The 17,507-nt window shown below is 39.0% G+C and overlaps 2 long non-coding RNA genes across 2 annotated transcripts; both read left to right on the forward strand.

Annotated features, from left to right (window-relative positions):
• The first annotated feature begins 14,155 nt into the window (after positions 1-14,155).
• LOC113326793 lies at positions 14,156-14,832 on the forward strand. The gene is made up of 3 exons (XR_003348533.1): positions 14,156-14,224; positions 14,386-14,449; positions 14,532-14,832. It is a non-coding gene; the product is annotated as an uncharacterized LOC113326793 (long non-coding RNA).
• Positions 14,833-16,111: 1,279 nt separating this feature from the next.
• Positions 16,112-16,893, forward strand: LOC113326795. Its single transcript, XR_003348547.1, has 2 exons — positions 16,112-16,396; positions 16,611-16,893. It is a non-coding gene; the product is annotated as an uncharacterized LOC113326795 (long non-coding RNA).
• The last annotated feature ends 614 nt before the right edge of the window (positions 16,894-17,507 follow it).

The following is a 17,507-nucleotide window of genomic DNA, read 5'->3' on the forward strand; positions in this document are numbered from 1 at the left end:
TCGAACAAGCACTGTGGTGTACACCGGTGGACCTTTTTCCTACATGCATGACCGACTCTTCCTTAACCTAACCAGATTGCAATATACGTTTGTCCGAAGTTGTGTCAGCGTGAAGAATTGAGGGTCACAGGAAATTCCACTAAAGGTCCCAAATTGATCACGACCATCCAATTCACTGGCATGAGTGGAAGGCTTAGATCGGACCCATAGCCACCAGGCAGGTATTGGCGCGTTCACCTTCGGCCTAACGTGGGCCCACATGGTCGGCCTCCCCGAAAGAGAAGCGTGGCTTGCCATTTCGTCCTGCCAAAGCAGCGTGGACGTGAAACCCTAATTAGGATTTGCGACACATCACATGTGTCGCAAATCAGTCTCAACCATCCATCTTCGCTGGCATAAATGGAGGGTGTAGATGTAGATTCAAAGGGCCCAGAGCATGTCAACACAATCACCGTGGGCCCGCCTACATATATGACTAATCGGTCAAGACCAACTATGGTTGGTCGTTTCGATTCGTGCGCCCAAACTAAGCATGGCCACGAGTTTTCAACTACAAATCGATCTCGACCACTCAACTTTGCCGGAAAAATTGAGTGGCTTAGATCACATCTTCACGGGACAGTAAGGTACGGACGTGCACACTGGCCTGCCAACTGCACGCCTGACTGAACGGCCAAGACCGATCATGGTAGGTCGTCTCGAAACGCGCGTCCGAAGTAGGCACGACGTGCGGTCTTCAATTCCTTTGCGGCATGGAACTTCTGTCGCAAATCAATCTCAGCCGCTCCTCTTTGCCAGACAAATTGAGTGGCTTAGATCGCATCTCCATGGGACAGTGAGGTACATACAGCTACACCAGCATGCCGTCTACACGCATGCCCAACCGGCTCTGCCAAAAATGTGTCCCTTGCTTGAATTCAACCAAGCTAAAGGTTGGTGTTCGAGCACCTCCTAAACCATGATCCGACGGTCGCAGATGTGGGTCTCAAGCCATCTCGTCCGTCCAACTTCACCAGCCTGGACGGACAACCTAAGAAAGGAGTTAGGCGACCAGTGAGGTATCACCACGATCACCGTCCACCACTCTTCCACACAAAGTGATCGGCCAAGTCAGGGCTTACCTATACAGCCTCCAAACGATCACTCGAAGATGGTTTGACGTGAAGCTATTCTTAATCCGCGATTTAATCCGTTAAGCATTAAAACAGCGATGCTTCATGCACGCTGAATATATTCGATGCATTACATGCATAGAATGCACACAATATTTCATAAATATCGACTTCTTAAATAACTTAGTTATTTAATCTAGCATCACGTGCTACTTTCTGTGGGTCCCAGGATCCATACACTCGAGACATTAATCATGTCACAAACTGGGGGATACATACTGGGGTATTGGTCTGGAGGTTTACAGCGTGCAGCGTGGAACGCGCCATCACAAGAACGTGTCAGGAAGACATGGATGGTTAGTGATGATGGGAGAAGTGGGCAAGACTGATCGTGTGACACTAACACACAACTCCACTACTCCATCACTCCACTTCCTCCACTTCCTATGAGAAACGTGGGTTAGGCTTAAAGACTTGTACAAATAGGTTCTCCTTCCTATTTCCAGAACAAGACAACAGAAACCAAGTGTTGATACAATCGTATTCAAACACCAGAACTGATAGATTACATTATGTAAGCCAGTTCAGCTTTCTGATACAAGTCATACACAGCCAACACCTTCACAATCTCAACACTTTCTTCGCTTCCCTCCCTAAGATCAACCCCATCTCCTTCACTTTGTGACCGAAGCAAGTCTGGAACGACCATTTCTTGGTTTAGGCCAGAGTTGTACATATTGATTTTTCGAATCACAAGCACTCCAGTGCAATGCATTTGTTTAGGGTTTAGATTCATTTCTCATCCACATATCCCAAATTACCAAAACCGGAAGAAATAGTTTTCACCCATAAACAAGTTCATAACCAAACCTTTCCTTATAATCTAATTAGTACTACGGCTAGTAGTGTGTGTTTATTAGTAGTAGGATGACTAACTTTAATATATGGGTATTACCAGATATATCTACTAACAATACAATTGAGTGTTAAGTATATAAATGTTATGTCACAACTAACACATATATTTGCAGCTGACTCCCGATATTGAAAATCGGGGTCGCAACTGCACTCAGCTGTTGCGAAACGTGTTGTATAACAAACTTTCGCAACAGAGAGATTGTTGTTTCGAATTTTGAGTCGTAACAGTTTTCACAACAACTTATACCTTTTCGGCACAAAACATTAGTAACGGCTGAGTAATAGTCGCGAAATTTGTACTATTTGTCGCAAAATCTTGACTAAGTCAACAAATACAGACACAAAATTTTGCGGTAAAGTTTAGCAACAGAATTGTTGTTGTGAATTTTTAACTATTGTTGCTAAAATTCTAGACTAAGTCAAAGATGACTGACTTCCATTTTCTGGTACAAATTCAGCAATAGAAGTTACCTGTTGCTAAACTTTTGCAACAAAAAAAGAAGAAGGTCACTCTTTATTGCCATGGTCAAAAAATTCCCCATATTCTATATTATCTTGCAATTACCCCGTAACCATGTGATTCAATCAATCAATCATATATTTCACCACTTATATTGATATTGGATGTTCAATGATACATGAGAACAACGTCTAAGACATTTTACAAAAGAAACTCTTTAGAAGGAAACAACTATGTTTATCATTTCAGACGACATTTACTCTAGATTTAAATCAAAATTCTAACTTGGTTTAGTTTCAGAAGTAAGAGAAGACATAATACAAGAAACTTCTACTTGTAAGTTAATATCCGATATAGTTCAACTCCTCTGCGTTATGGGACAACCCTGCAACAAAAATACAAACCTGTTGATGGTATTTTTTAGACAAGGGGTAAAATCGTAAAACCTTACGCATAGTATGACGTCACCGGTGACGCTAAACACATTTATTAGAACATTTAATGCACCTATGTAAAAAATTACTAGGGTATCTTTTTTCAAATGCTAAACTAGGGTTTCGACACATAAAACCCTAAGCCGCACAATCGTTGCGCATCATGGAAACTATACCAAAACCAAAGCCGCACAATCGCTGCGCATCATGGAAACAATGCCAAAACCAAAGCCGCATAATCGTTGTGCATCATGGCAACTATGCCAAAACCAAAGTCGCACAATCGTTGCGTATCATGGCAGCTATGCCAAAACCAAAGCCGCACAATCGCTGCGCATCATGGCAACTATGCCAAAACCAAAGCCGCACAATCGTTGCGCATCATGTCAACCATGCCAAAACCAAGCCGCACAATCATTGCGCTTCACGGCAACCGTGCCAAATTCAAGCTGCACAATCATTGCGCCACACGCGCCATTGGCACATTCCAAGCGACGCTTGCGACCTAGCATGCCAAGCCGTGCAAACCTATGGCCAAGCCGCCACACGCGCCATTGGCACATGCCAAGCGACGCTTGCGACCTAGCATGCCAAGCCGTGCAAACCTAGGGCCAAGCCGCCACACGCGCCATTGGCACATGCCAAGCGACGCTTGCGACCTAGCATGCCAAGCCGTGCAAACCTTGGGCCAAGACACCACACGCGCCATTGGCACATGCCAAGAGACGCTTGCTACCTAGCATTCCCAGACGTGCAAACCTAGGGCCAAGCCGCCACACGCGCCATTGGCGCATGACGAGTGACGCTTGCAACCTAGCATGCCAAGCCGTGCAAACCTAGTGCCAAGCCGCCACACCCGCCATTGGCACATGCCAAGCGACCCTTGCGATCTAGCATGCCAAGCTGTGCAAACCTAGGGCCAAGCTGCCACACGCGCCATTGACACATGCCAAGAGACGCTTGCGACCTAGCATGCCAAGACGTGCAAGCCTAGGGTCAAGCCGCCACACGCGCCATTGGCACATGTCAAGCGACGCTTGCGACCTAGCATGCCTAGCCGTGCAAACCTAGGGCCAAGCCGCCACACGCGCCATTGGCACATGCCGAGCGACGCTTGCAACCTAGCATGCCAAGCCGCCACACGCGCCATTGGCACATGCCAACCGACCCTTGCAACCTAGCATGCCAAGACGTGCAAACCTAGGGCCAAAGCCGCTACTCGCGCCATTGGCACATGCCATGCAACACTTGCATTTTGGCATTGCCACCTGCACCTGATGTGCAACCTACAGCCAAGGAATTTAACACAAGCCATTGGCACATGCCATGCGACCCCTTGCACTTTGGCATGCCGCGCCTACATCAAAGGCCACGATTCCTCTCAAGATGCAAAATCTCGACCGTCCAAGGTCGCCACTGAGCCGGCGCATCTCTTAAGATCAACTTATCAAACACCAGCGACATGCTACACATTTTCCAAGAAAACACTCGAGACATCAATATATGTCACAAACTGGGGATGCTCTTTAGGGTTTTGGTTTGGAGGTTTACAGCTTGCGGCATACACAAATGCCCGTTTCAAGACAGTGTATTAAGAATAAAACGGTTAGTAAATGCAGGAAGTAATGGTGAAACGCTCTTTCATTATGGAACATCAATTCCATCAAATTCCATCAATACCGGGCGTTACCACCTCTTCCCATTTAACTCATCTGTTTCCTTTTTTAGGAGGCCAGAGTACGTTTCACTTAGACTTGTATAAATAGGTCTTACCTATTTCCACCAAGACAACAAGTTTTTGGTCAGGAGAAATACAATACTCAGAAAGGCAACTTTGCTAGCTTCCCCAAAAGCTTTCACCTTATGATACAAGTCAAGTAATACTCTTCCAGAACTGTTCTGGTCTCAACACTCTCTTCGCTTCCCTCCCTAAACCAGCCCTTCTCCTTCTCTTTGTGACCGAAGCAAATCCGGAACTGCCATTTCTTGGTTTAGGCCGGAGTTGTACAGATTTATCTCTCGAATCTAAAGTACTCCCGTGCAATACATTTGTTTAGGGTTTAGATATGTTTCTCCCTCACCTACCGGAATTACCAAAATCGGCAGAAACGATTTTCACCCATAAACAAAACCATAATTATCAAATATGGCAAACGCAAAAATTGAGAAATGAAATAAATAATGCATCTGGATTGTACATGCATGTACTAGAAGAAATCTAGAAGACTATACTTTTTTTAGAACACAATACCTAGGTAGAATCTATTTTGTGCAGATCTTAGTTCACGTATTTTTTTGTTTTGTTCTTCAACCAGTGACCATATTTCATGCTAAAAGTCGTAATCCCTACAATAGAAAACATATTCAACAATGTGTTGTAGTATCAAAAAAGCAGAAAATGAGAGTAAAAGAAAGCAGTCCATGAAAATTTATTCTAAATATAAAAGTTGTAAGGTAAGCAGAGAAACATGGAGAAGTGGAATCTGGTTGACAAAACGTAGGTGGCCAAAGAACTCTTTGAATGTTAGTCATTCCACTGGATGCATGTAAATGAAAAAAATCAAGGAGTAGATACGGATAACGAGCAAACATGGAAAGTATAGATATGACAACAAGAACCTGTATGGGCTGTCGTAGGCTCAACAAATTAATAAAGATATTTCCCACTAATTAGCTGGTAATATAGCGATAGTTTGAGATCGTTCCCACAAAGAGCTGTGTAATTGATAGGTTATTTTAAATAGCAAAATAAAGTAAATAGCAAAGGGGGTTTTGGTTGTGAGATATATAAAGAGACAATAATAAAGAAAAGAAATGATTAAGGAATTCTTCGCCGTTACCAAGCTTTAACAGGATTAGAATACTTATCTATTGTTCGTAAGAACCATTCATCACCAACCGTAGAATAACAGGTACGCTTAGTTATCCCCAAAAATCCTTGTATCACCAGATAACAAGTACGCTTAGTCACCGAATTCTATTCAACTGAGCCTCCTTGAGGTACGCTTACAAGGTGTAACTCAATCGAACGCGTTTTAGGGTTTGTGAATTTAGGTTTGATTCCAGCAGTTAAACTCAGTACGCTCGGTTCATTTACTGGTGTTGTTTCCACACACGATTGATTTACAGAATCCCTCTACAAGGTCTCATGTTTTCTACTTGTGTTGGAGATGCACGACAATTACGGATTGCTCAACTCACTACTAGCAATAGAATGATAAATAAACTAATCTGGTTAAACACCCGAATCAATCTAAGAATCAATCATAAACCCTAGATATAATGAAAACAAACGATGATGATTAAAACCTCAAATAGACTTATATTATTAATAAAGCTTCACGCTTAGAACATTGAATTCATCCTTAATCAACAAAGGATTTAGCTACTCATATTACAAAGAAAATGAATAATGGTGGTTTCCCCCTAAAGGGGTAAACCCTTGGTTTTTGATGTAAAACTTGTGATATGAGATGATATTCGATTTTACATGACCTAATACCTTTTTATAGGTTTACATTGCTTGGCCATCAAGTATTTACTTCGGTTCAAGAACCCGACCCGAAAATATGAAATAACGACCCCGAAGGTGACCTTAGGCCTTCCAAGGTATGAATACAAGTTTTCCTACTTGCTAAGTATGCGTACCTGGTATGCGTACCTCAAATTCCAACAGAAATTTTCGGAATTAAGTATGCATACCCGGTATTCGTACTTTACTGTTTTCGGTATTCAATAAGAACTCGTTTTGGCCACAACTTCTCCATCTGAACTCGGAATGACCTCATTCTTTTTTCATTCTTTGTATCTTTCAATTATCTTCAAGATGATGATGAGAAAACTTTAATTTTAATGAGTTAAGATCGGTCTTTGGCCCTTCTCTTGATTTTGAGTGTTTTGCTCATTTTCGTCGCACTTCTTCCACTTCTCTTGGACTTAGGCACTTGGATACTGGGAATACTTATCTTCTTATCTCTTTTCATCACTTTTTAGCTCCATTTTGGATGATTCACCTATTAGAGGCAAATAAGAGAAAACAATAGTAATAATACGAATACATGCAAGAATAATAGCTTAAACAATTATGGAATGGACACTAAAATCATATGAATTATGCACTTATGAAATTACCCCACACTTAGATTTTGCTAGTCCTCGAGCAAACTAAATAAAACTAATCCTAAATACAACGACTCCATCTCGTTGAGAAAACAGTTACATTTAGCATGTATAACAAGCCTTTAAACCCCTAGGTATCCCTAGTGGACGAGTTATAGTCTCGTGAGGGTTTACAAGAGGTATACTGATAAGAAACGATTTGTTTCTTATTCAACGGCCAGCAGATCAAACTCAAAAGGTCATGATTCAAAGAAATCAATAAACCGAAGGGTAGCAATTTGCTTAATATTTTTATTGTTATCATTATAGAATGGAAAAAGGCCTATTTATAGGCTACAATACTTGTAAAATAAGAAAAAAAACCTATGAGAAATCCTAATAATAATAAAATACTTATTTTAATTAATAATAAACTCCTAATAAAACTAATAATTCTCCTTAAAATTTATATTCTCGCGTTCCGCGGTAACTAGCCAAGGCGGCTTCCATAATTTTGCTAGACTTAACCCGTATAATGGACCAAGAAGAACAAATATGCTTAACCGACGTATCGGGTCATCATCGTCGACATAGCCGATAAGACGCGGTCTTATCATTCTACCCTCCTTAAATAGGACTTTGCCCTCAAAGTCCACCTTATATGCACAAATAGGCACCGCAGATGGTCTTATCATTCCACCCTCCTTAAATAGGGCCTTGCCCCCAAGGCCCGATCTCAATATAGCTGCAACCTGTTTTTCTTCTTTCTTTGACTCGGCACATGTTACTTCGGTAATATCAGTGGAACAAACATCTTCAATAACCTCGACAAACATGTGTGATGACATAGAGTTGCAATCATGAACTGCTTCATTTTGCTCATATTTAGCTACTTTAGTCGCTTGATATCCCTCGTAAGTCATATCTCCAAATTTAGACAGTATCCCACACAAAAAATTGTACCAAGATCCCATACAAAGAGTTTCCCATTTGTACCATCTTAGCGCATTTTCTTCGAGATGTGCAACGGCTATTGCCATTTTCCCATGTGGTACAATACTGTTAGACTCAAAATATGATTTAACTTCAAATAACCATTCAATTGGATTAGTTCCACCAAAAATTGGAAGAACGGGAGATGGATTTTTTATTTCGGTATTTACTATTCCAAGCCATACCGACAGATATTAGCTTTTTCTGTTTGCTTGAAAGTTGGGCTTTTGAGGTAATGGGATAAAGATGGGTTTTATGGATAATGGGCTAAGAAAGTGTTTAGAAAAGAAAAAATTGGACAAATAGGATAATTAACGAGCAAGAGATTTAAAGTATCTGTTTCTAGGGTTTGGGTAACAAAAAATACGAAGATGAAAGGACTCGAATTAGTGGATGTAGACAATTAAGCACTTGACAATAATATTGCACATTATTGATGGATGAAGTGATTAGACAAATACCACTAGCGCATGCATGTGAATGGTGACAAAACCCTTAATGCTTACCAATTAAACTAACCTCATCAATCATAATTACTGACAAAGCTTCAGTGTTGTTGTCCACAATATCGTCTTGAACAGGTGTTGCTACGTAGTATTACCACCGAATTTGATACTTCAAAATCTCACGAATCTTTTTTTTTTCTTTTTTTTTTGATGAATACGGTGAAAAGGGTGGTAGTGGTCGCGGGTGTATGATAATGGTAGACGGATGAATGAAGCCACGATGGTTGATGTGATGAGGATGTCGCGGAAGTTGGGATAGGAGCGAACTTGCTCTGATACCAATTGATAAGAAATGATTTGTTTCTTATTCAACGACCAGCATCTCAAGCTCAAAAAGTCATGATTCAAAGAAATCAATAAACCGTAGGGTATCAATTTGCTTAATATTTTTCTTGTTATCATTATAGAATGAAAAAAGACCTATTTATAGGCTACAATACTTGTAAAATACGAAAACAATCCCTAAAACAAATCTTATGAGAAATCTTAATAATAATAAAATACTTATTTTAATTAATAATAAATTCCTAATAAAACTAATAATTCTCCATAAAAATTCATATTCTCGCGTTCCGCGGTCTCTAGCCAAGGATGCTTCCATAATTTTGCTAGACTTGACCCGTGTAATGTACCAAGAAGAACAAATATGCTTAACCGACGTATCGGGTCATCATCGTCGACATAGCCGATAAGACGTGGTCTTATCATTCCACCCTCCTTAAATGGGACTTTGCCCTCAAAGTCCACCTTATATGCACAAATAGGCTCTGCAGATGGTCTTATCATTCCACCCTCCTTAAATAGGGCCTTGCCCCAACGCCCGATCTCAATATAGCTGCAACTTGTTTTTCTTCTTTCTTTTACTCGACACATGTTACTTCGGTAATATCAGTGGAACAAACATCTTCAATAACCTCGACAAACATGTGTGATGACATAGAGTTGCAATCATGAACTGCTTCATTTTGCTCATATTTAGCTACTTTAGTCGCTTGATATTCCTCGTAAGTCATCTCTCCAAATTTAGATAGTATCTCACACAAAAAATTGTACCAAGATCTCATATAAAGAGTTTCCCATTTGTACCATCTTAGTGCATTTCCTTCGAGATGTGCAACGGCTATTGCCGTTTTCCCATGTGGTGCAATACTGTTAGACTCAAAATATGATTTAAATTCAAATAACCATTCAATTGGATTAGTGCCACCAAAAATTGGAAGAACGGGAGATGGATTTTTATTTCGGTATTTACTGTTCCAAGCCATACCGACAGATATTAGCTTTTTCTGTTTGCTTGAAAGTTGGGCTTTTAATGTAATGGGCTAAAGATGGGTTTTATGGATAATGGGCTGAGCAAGTGTTTAGAAAAGAAAAAAATTGGACAAACAGAATAATTAACGAGCAAGAGCTTTAAAGTATCTGTTTCTAGGTTTAGGTAACAAACAGTACGAAGATGAAAGGACTCGAATTAGTGGATGTAGACAATTAAGCACTTGACAATAATATTGCATAGTATTGATGGATGAAGTGATTATATAAATACCACTAGCGCATACATGTGAATGGTGACAAAACCCTTAATGCTTATTAATTAAACTAACCTCATCAGTCATAATTACTGACAAAGCTTCAGTGTTGTTGTCCACGATATCGTCTTGAACATGTATTGCTACGTAGTATTACCGACGAATTCGATACTTCAAAAATCTCACGAATCTTTTTTTTTTCTTTTTTTTGATGAATACGTTGAAAAGGGTGGTAGTGGTCGCGGGTGTGTGAATGGTAGACGGATGAATGAAGCTACGATGGTTGATGATGATGAGGATGTCGCGGAAGTTGGGATAGGGGCGAACTTGCTCTGATACCAATTGATAAGAAACAATTTGTTTCTTATTCAACGGCCAACAACTCAAGATCAAAAGGTCATGATTCAAAGAAATCAATAAACCTAAGGGTAGCAATTTGCTTAATATTTTTCCTGTTATCATTATAGAATGGAAAAAAGGCCTATTTATAGGCTACAATACTTGTAAAATAAGAAAACAAACCCTAAAACAAATCCTATGAGAAATCATAATAATAATAAAATACTTATTTTAATTAATAATAAACTCCTAATAAAACTAATAATTCTCCATAAAATTCATATTCTCGCGTTCCGCGGTCACTAGCCAAGGCGGCCTCCATAATTTTGCTAGACTTGGCCCGTACAGTGGACCAAGAAGAACAAATATGCTTAACTGACGTATCGGGTCATCATCGTCGACATAGCCGATAAGACGTGGTCTTATCATTCCACCCTCCTTAAATGAGACTTTTCCCTCAAAGTCCTCCTTATATGCACAAATAGGCTCCGGTCTTATCATTCCACCCTCCTTAAATAGGGCCTTGCCCCCAAGTCCTGATCTCAATATAGCTGCAACTTATTTTTCTTCTGAGTCAAATTATGCAAAGGATTAGACAAACCTTGTACATGGTCCTCATATTTCTTAATTAACAATGATGAATTATTTACCTCAAGTATATCGTGGTCCTCTATCGAACTATTATTATCTAGCTCAATTGGGTCTTTCACGAAATCAATCAATTTGGTTTCATGCTCAATCTCCATCTCTTCAACACTCTCGTCGTCTGAATCAAATTCCGCTCTCAAGAACTCTTCTTCGGTATAAATTTTGGGGTATTCTGTATGAGTATCCGTTGAGGGAATAATCAGGTCTACTTCTTGAAAATCAACCGGCCTAAAAACATTGTAATATGGATGTTCATTATAACGTTGATATGCATTTGAGTATGTCACACCGTTCATAACAATGGTTCGGTCATACTAAGGCTCCTCCTTTTGAATAGGCAAATGATCATTATTACGATCTGGAGTTGGAATAACTTCATCACTGTTACATGGACTTTCCAAAGGTTGGTCATTCTCAAAATATTCGTTGACTTCCATAGGAACTTCAGAATTATTTTGGTTTTGAGGCCAAACTTCTTCTTCATTCCTTGTCTCACTGAGGTGAGCAATTCGTATTTTTAAGTTGTCCACATTCCTTTGAATTTCTTGCAGCTTCTCATCTTGATTATGGTAAGTAATACTGAACTATTTGTCCTTGCAACTCCTCCATCATGGTACACATTCGTTCTGCAACACTCGAAGAAATCGGATTAGTAGCAAACTGTCCTCCCATCCTTGTGATTGTTCACTTACATGCCCATCATAAAGTTGATGACATGTATGAGAATATCCATAGGGTTCCGTGGGTTATTGATCATAGCCAAAAGATTGGTTTTAATTATACCCATAGGATGGTTGGTAGTTGTCATATGATGAGATTGAAAACCATATTGATTACCACTGTTGTATTCGTAATCTTGTGCTCCGTACATGTTATTTCCGTAAGGAAACATGACGACTCGCAAGAGTAAAATAGAAATAAAAATCTAAAAAAAAAAAATAAATCAATTAGAAACTGCTCCCCGGCAGCGGCGCCAAAATTTGTATGGGCTTTCGTAGGCTCAACAAATTAATAAAGATATTTCCCACTAATTAACTGGTAATATAGCGGTGTTTGAGATTGTTCCCACAGAGAGCTGTGTAATTGATAGGTTATTTGAAATAGCAAAATAAAGTAAATAGCAAAGGGGATTTCGGTTGTGAGATAAATAAAGAGACAATAATAAAGAAAAGAAATGATTAAGGAATTCTTCGCCGTTACCAAGCTTTAACAGGATTAGAATACTTATCTATTGTTCGTAAGAACCATTCATCACCAATCGTAGAATAGCAGCTACGCTTAGCTATCCCCAAAACTTCTTGTATCACCGGATAACAGGTACGCTTAGTCACCGGATTCTATTCAACTGAGCCGCCTTGTGGTACGCTTACAAGGTGTAACTCAATCGAACGCTTTAGGGTTTGTGAATTTAGGTTTGATTCCAGCAGTTAAACTCAGTACGCTCGGTTCACTTACTGATGTTGTTTCCACACACGATTTGTTTACAGAATCCCTCTGCAAGGTCTCATGTTTTCTACTTGTGTAGGAGATGCACGACAATTACGGATCGCTCAACTCACTACTAGCAATAGAATGATAAATAGACTAATCTGGTTGCGCATCCAAATCAATCTAAGAATCAATCATAAATCGTAGATATAATGAAAAAAATGATGATGATTAAAACCTCAAATAGACTTATATTATTAATAAAGCTTCACGCTTAGAATATTGAATTCATCCTTAATCAACAAAGGATTTAGCTACTCATATTACAAAGAAGATGAATAATGGTGGTTTCCTCCTAAAGGGGTAAACCCTAGGTTTTTGATGTAGAACTTGTGATATGAGATGATATTCGATTTTACATGACCAAATACCTTTTTATAGGTTTACATTGCTTGGCCATCAAGTATTTAGTTCGGTTCAAGAACCCAACCCGAAAATATGAAATAACGACCCCAAACGTGACCTTAGGCCTTCCAAGGTATGAATACATGTTTTCCTACTTGATAAGTATGCGTACCTGGTATGCGTACTTCAAATTCCAGCAGAAATTTTCGGAATTAAGTATGCGTACCCGGTATGACCTCATTCTTTTTGAATTCTTTTTATCTTTCAATTCTCTTCAAGATGATGATGAGAAATCATTAATTTTAATGAGTTAAGATCGGTCTTTGGCCCTTCTCTTGATTGTGAGTGTTTTGCTCCTTTTCTTCGCACTTCTTCCACTTCTCTTGGACTTGGGCACTTGGATACTTGGAATACTTCTCTTCTTATCTCTTTTCAGCACTTTATAGCTCCTTTTTGGATGATTCACCTATTAGAGGCAAATAAGAGAAAACAATAGTAATAATACGAATACGTGCAAGAATAATAGCTTAAACAAGGATGGAATGGACACTAAAATCATATGAATTATGCATTTATCAGAACCACTTGGATGATGACGTAATAAATTTGGACGCAAATTTGTGCAGTCAGAGCTTAATTCCTTAATATCAGAAGGGAAATGCGATTCTTTTGATCTCATGATTTTTGCAGCAACCATGTAACACAGAAAACGAGAAAAAGGATCTATCACGAGTTAGAAAAAACACACAACATAATGGAAATTAAATTAAGACACAAGTAGCGAGACAATTCTCAAACTTGGATTCGGTTATGGCCTTTGGTCACGGCTGACCTTGTCACGGTTCTACCCATAAACGTGACTGAAGTTTTGTTTGTCCCGGTCGAATACGTTTCCGTAACCATGACATATATCTCTTTGGATACGGGCGTGTCTGACGCGTGTCTAATTTAATGAAGACCCAGTTTCTCGAGGAAAAGATAGAAGTTAGAACTTAGAACCGCCTTGGTTTATTAACCCACCTTCTACACTCCACCACGATCTACACTCCGCCCACATTCTTACGTTTTAGGGAAATCATTCCTCTCAATCCTCTCTACTCATCTTTCTGTCTATCAATCTCAAATATCAACCCCCATTTGATCTATTTTCCCTTTTCGATTTAATTTCATTTTCCTATGGAGTTTGAATCGGAAGTTTCAATCAATCAATGGTTTTTTTTTCTCTCTCTGGATCTCTATTGCATAGTTCAGAAAATTTTATGGCTGAAATTAGAAGAGTATGCAGTAAACAACGACGTTTCGCTATATGATGGTGAAACTGATGGCAATCAAGTTTAAGTGGCTTGAGTTTTTTCCGGTAAGAGTCTAAAGTCGTTAATTCTTTGACTCACTTTTGGTTAATAGATGTAATTATTTTCTCGTGTTGAAGAGGGAATTCTTTGTATTTTAGGGTTTTCTTATTTGAAATATTGGCACATTAACTTTTCCAATTTTGATTATGTTCGAATTTGAAATTAGGTACCCTAAGATAAGCATTGCTAGTGTGTACAGATGATCCATGCCTTCTCTATTTATTTGAAAGGTAATTAGTTTCTTCCTCAGCATCTTATTTTGTGTTCAAACCTATTTTAAAGATGGATTGGTTTTCTATGTTGCTTTGACAGTGAACCCAAAGATCGTGACGTCAACAATCCAGTTGACATTAGATTCTTGCACTTATAAGGCTGTATAAAAAATCGAACTCCCCTCCTTGAGATTATTCTCCTTCTTTGGTGCTTGATTCAATGTACTCATATCCTTAACCTAATGTGACTTTGATTTGATTTTCCAGCAGAACCTTTATATTATATATAAACCTACCAAAGGCCTTTCCGTATGAAATTTTAGAGCTCTGGCTTTGTTATTGTTCAGTTGTATGTGGTTCAATTGCAGGTAACCTTTTGTCTCTTCAGATGAGGTATTCAATATCCGATTTTTAAGTGGTGTGATTACCTTTCTTCTGCATGTCTTTCATCCACTTATCATACAACAATTTGTTTGCTTTTAGGAAATCAATTGCAATTGATGCAAGTTTTATAGACTGATCCCTTTCCTACATGTTGAGTTTGCTTTTAGGAAACAATTTTGTAACTTTTTAGTGAAACTGAACGTTTCTCTTTTCACAAGATCACTCAGTTCTGCCTTTTAGGAAACAATTTTGCTTTAAGTGATTATTCTACGGTGTTATATCTGATATGTGAAGTTGGTTTTTTAATTCTGTGGATGCGGGCCACAATCAAATGTAAGGATTTTAGTGAACTATGGATTTGTCGATGAAGATAACTTTAAAACTGAGTTCATTCTGACAGGTTTATTTGTAGGCTTATTTTTTTCTCCATTTAGTCTTCCTAATGTGGGATTTAATCATTACCCTTTTCTGTTTCTTTGGCATGTAAATGGTTATGCATTAAACTTATTTTTTTACAGCTCGACTAGCTGGTTATCTCACTATGTCAAGCTAACATGAAGCCTTGGTAATATAAGTCTGTCGAGTTTTCTGATGTTAAACTAGTATTATATTGTTGAGCCTTGCTGATGTTAAACTAGTATTATGCGACGCAGTATATCACTTGACAGATTCTCACTTCGAGCCAAATGAATGAGTTGTTACCCTGCTAGAAAGGAAGATATTAGCCTGCTTTTTAAACTGATAAAGCAGTTGCCCGGTAACATTATATCTTCATGCCCTGCTTCTATCATCTTCAGTCAAAACAAACTATACTCTTTCTCTCTCTCTCTCTCAGGGTACCTTTTGTATGTCTGTCTCTATCTCATCCTTTATTACTTCATTTTGGATTTCAGGAGTTTCAGCCTTCAGGAAATGGTCAAGCTCCTAATTGACAATAATCTTGTAAACAAAGATGTAGCAAGCGCTTGTAACTGGCGAATTGGAAGTGGAGCATGAACTAGGTAAAGCCTTACTAGAACCTTGGAAGTTACAGGGAACCAGAACCACAAAACTGATTTTGGTTTTTTCCACTGCCAAATAACGAGAAACATGAGAAAAATGAAAAATGAAGAGTTTTCTTCTTGTTTTCGTCAATAAGAAGAGATTCTTCTCCATAGTTTTGTTTTATTTTTTGTTGTATTATAGACCTTTACACTTGATAGTTGACAGGAAATCTGGTCTCTATTTTCTTGCAAGATATTTCTTTTTCTACAATATTGATCTTCAAATGTCTTTCCGCCATCTCACAGGGTTAATCACCTGACTTCATTTTATAAACGGGAAGTCATGACACTTGAAAAAATGGAGGAACATAAAGCTTCAGAATCTTGTGAGGTCTCGCTCTTTCCTTTGTCACTCAAGTGTACGGCATCTGCCGTTCTTAGGCAAGAGTCCACCGCCTGCCGTCAGGCCTGTCCCTTGAGTAGGTGATTCCGAGGCTGGATCAAAGGGGGTACTACGAGCTCTTTTCCCCACGCATCTAACCAGCTCGCATGGTTCACCGGTTCCACCGACTAGAACATATTCTCAGTCGATACAGAGGTGCGCTCGAATATGGGGGGTGTGCTGTCCTTATTGGGCCCTTCCCCATAAGGAGCAAAAACTTGCATATTCTGTATAAATTGTTTGATTTGCAATATAAATTCAGGAAATTTTTCTCTTAGTTCCTTGCCTGTTTTATGTTTTTGGTTTACGGTGTCACTGGTTTATGTTTAACTTTGACAACTATACTTTGTTTTGCTTTTATCTTATGCAGCCAAGCCACATACTAGCGGCAGAGTTTGGAGGAGCTTTTGCAGTGTGAGCGTTCACAGGTATCTTCAGTACACAAGACCTGGATTAGGCATGCAAAGGAAGTGCAGTTGTTCTTCCAAAACTTTGTTGGAGGCTTCGTACTCTTCAATGCGAATGCTTATAGTTTTGATACTTGCTGATTTATTGATATGTCCTTGATATCAACTCTTGCTAAATGTAAAATATTATCAAATTCTATGCAATTTTAAGAATTTTAATTTAAAGATTATTTCAGTGGTCTGCCATTTTCTTTTTTTGCAAGCCATCCAAGAATCCTAGATAATTTGGGCATATTACCAATTGGTCACGGTCTATTAAAGAATTCCTGTCCACTGATCAACTTTGGTCACGGTGTATTTCAGCATCCAGTGACTAAAGAGTGAGCTTGTCACGGTGTACAAAAAAAGACCGTGACTGTTAAAGTTGTGGTCATGGTGGGTTTGATGAAGTAGCCACGGAAATGGCCGTGACAAAATATGGCGGACTTTTGGCCTCGCAGTCTTTAGTCACGGTTTTCAAAAATGGATTACCATGACCATAGATATTTGGACAGGGTTAAATACCATGACTAAAAGCCCTTTTTGTACTAGTGGTTATTTCCGGTAAAAGGGGTTTCCCTATCATAAATTGATAAAAGAATACGTACACCAACGTTAACATTCCAGAGATCTGCCTGCATATGTATGAAAAAGCGGGGGTCTAACAACACCACCCAATATTTCGATTAGCAATCTGTATGGACTAACTCCGAAATACTTTGCTAGAGAATCAACTAGACAGTCAGACTCAATCTAGATAAAAGTATCTCAAGGAGTTAATATCTCTCTCTTGATTTGATTTTACTCAAGCTAAAAACAAT

Source organism: Papaver somniferum, chromosome 1 (assembly GCF_003573695.1).
Source record: "Papaver somniferum cultivar HN1 chromosome 1, ASM357369v1, whole genome shotgun sequence".
Classification (NCBI taxonomy): Eukaryota; Viridiplantae; Streptophyta; class Magnoliopsida; order Ranunculales; family Papaveraceae; genus Papaver; species Papaver somniferum.